This window comes from Coenobita brevimanus, chromosome 109, assembly GCF_032717465.1.
Source record: "Coenobita brevimanus isolate Jiangsu-jjx chromosome 109, ASM3271746v2, whole genome shotgun sequence".
Lineage (NCBI taxonomy): Eukaryota > Metazoa > Arthropoda > Malacostraca > Decapoda > Coenobitidae > Coenobita > Coenobita brevimanus.
Genome location: NC_137062.1, coordinates 5,879,418 through 5,882,346, shown reverse-complemented (window position 1 = coordinate 5,882,346; position 2,929 = coordinate 5,879,418). Strand labels below are relative to the sequence as shown.

At 44.6% G+C, this 2,929-nt stretch overlaps 1 pseudogene; it reads right to left on the bottom strand.

Annotated features, from left to right (window-relative positions):
* Positions 1–1,158: 1,158 nt before the first annotated feature.
* Positions 1,159–2,151, bottom strand: LOC145417194 (uncharacterized; annotated as a pseudogene).
* Between the last annotated feature and the right edge of the window lie 778 nt (positions 2,152–2,929).

The window sequence follows — 2,929 nt, the reverse complement described above, 5'->3', positions numbered from 1 at the left end:
GCCAGACCTGGGTTTCGCCAAGACTGACGGTCCAGATTATTTATAGTAAGAATGACTGACGCTTAGGAACGTCTGACGACTGAACATCGCCGTTCGACCGCCTAAACTCTGGGTTTTTATAGTACGGCCCTATGGCGTAAAATAGTACTGGAATGTGACGGGAGGATAAACGACACCAGAGACCATCCTTGCATGTAGCAAACTTAAATATTAATTGATACGATTGCTGTTTTTTCCATTTGTAAACACTGAGAGAATCAGGAAAAAAAAAAGTTTCTTTTGGAGGCTAAAATACATGAGAAATACGGGGCTGTTCCGAAAATTTTGCAAGACTACATGTTTCTCTAACAAACACGAGTAAACAAAACATACGTGGTGGATCTTTGTAACGTGGCGCATAATATTTGGAATTGTTATAAAAAATTGTGCCCCATAGTTAATTTCAGACTACCTGTGTAATTTCTCAGTTTTTGAAACGGCTACAATATCAAAGATTGTGTTAGCCAGCTAAGTGCTGTAGTTATCACATTTGACGGGGAGCCCGTAAGCTTCTGCCTCTAGTCGAATAATATCCGTGTGTGATAATCTTGGCATTGGAAAATCATGAAACAAATAATTTTGGTAATTTTTTACAAGTGCACAGGGACGTCTTTTTTGGTGAAACCAAGGTATTTCTGATGGTTTTTGATGTGTTTTGAACGAATCTGACCTTCATTTCTGCCGCAAATCAGTAAAGTTCAAGATATCCCCCACCCCCCCTTCCCCCCCACAAGAATGGGGGAGATGGGCGAACCCGGGGTTTTTGGGTGGTGGAAATCACATAATGTATTGATTTGCGATAGAAATGAAGGTCAGAATAATTCACAACACATCAAAAACCATCAGAAATACCTTGGTTTCACCAGCTGGGCCGCCACGCGCCGGGCCGTCTGGCATACCCCATCGCCTCGCACCAACAATCGCCTGCCCACTGTCACCAACAAACCATAATCTCCTAAGCTAACATAAATTAACCTAACCTAAACCTAACCTAACCAAACCAAAACTAACCTAATCCAACCAAAGCAAAACTAACCTAACCCAACTAAACCAAAACTAACCTAACCTAACCTAACCTACCTAGCCAAAGGTGAGACCACATCAGCAGAAAAACTAACCTTAATATTCCTCCTCAGTGGGGATTGGGGCTCCCGAGATGTGGACAGCTCTAGCGTTGGACTGTGGAGGATACAAACGAGCAGCCTCGATGAAGAAATGGTGGAGCAAACTCGTTTTAAACTGGCGAATGAACAAGTACCGGGAGAAATACTGTTCAAAATATTCTGGCCTTATTCCAGGATGCTTGCTCCACTCCTTCAAATCCCTCCACAGTCTCTCGATAGTCTGCGTGTGGTTCGATGGATCCACCTTATCCACAAACTCCACGGAGTGATTCACCACATGGGAGTAACCGAGATCCTGCAGTGAGCCGTACGCAGACCAACCGTCGGTGTTGATGATCGAGCCGGGGCGAATATACTTCTTTATAAGTGGGATTAACGTTTCCTTGTCCCTCCTAGCAGAAATTGGCCCCACCAGAGGTACAATGAAAAGTTTTTTGGAGACTCTCTCAATACCACCCAACACCCACACTTGACTCAACGGTCGACCCTTTTCAAATTTTCTTTTTATGAAAAATGATTCGTCCACCTCGACAACAATGCCAGGGCCACCAATGGGAGACTGATTTCTGAACCAGAACAATGAAACTGCGCTGCAGAAGCTCCTCCAATCCACACTCGACCTGGATGATATTTCGAGATTTTCAATAACGGTTTCGTGATCAAAATATTTCTGCAGCCAGTATGACACGAATAACACAATCTTCCACAGTGCGAGATGTGTACCTTCCAGGAATGTGCCCTTGTAGTCCGAAGAGGAGAATGCACAACGCTTCCTTTTCTTGCTTTTGGGAACTTTATACTCCCTAGAACAGTACCAGATATGTTGATCACTCCGATAATTGCATGGACTGTGACAAGTAGGGCACTCAACAGATGACGGTAACACTCCGTGCTATCTAAGGAATTTCATAGACGCATTATCGTTTTTATAAAATGAGCTAATAGCGACGCACTGATTAAGCTTGCAGTCCTCGCACCCACTCGCCATGACTGACCCGTGCGTATCTGAAATTCAAATTTGCACACCGGTTGTATCAGTTAGAACTTTACGCATGAGCTGATAGCGCGTGCACCAACAATCGCCTGCCTGCTGTCACCAGCAAACCATTATCTCCTAAGCTAAACTAAGCCAAAAATTATATTTTTCCGTGCCAAGAACAATGGGGGACCTGTGAGAAAGCGGGCTTTTGGGTGGGGAAAACACGCAAAAACGAGTGATTTCCGACTGAAACTGTTATCAAATTCAAACCGAAAACACTAAAATCCTTCGGACAAATGAAATTTTAAGCTTCTTAGGGAGTCCGTGTTTGATAACTGGCCCCCCAGACCCCCCAACCCTGGCTGTGCTTTCTAACTGGGGGGCTTCGCCCCCCAGACCCCCCCTTACATTAACCAAACCTCATCTAACCTAACCTAACCGGGTGTAAATACAAAATAATGCCTTTACTCACCAGTTTACAGCTCCTGAAGTACTTACGGTAATTTTGCAGGCTTCACAGGTCGTGGCTGGAGACGAACTGACTTTCAAATCCTGCGGGACCCTAGCGTATCTGAAATTCAAATTTGCGCGCCGGTTATATCAGTTTGAGCTTCACGCATGAGCAGATAGTGAGTGACATAACAGTAGAAACATGCTTTAACCCCACCCATAAGTCACGTGAGCCGTGACGTGATGGTAGACACATGTGAGACAGGACCACAATGCCTTAGGCACGCCCCGCGATGGGTGTCACGTATAGCCAGACTATGTAATTTTTTTGAAAAAA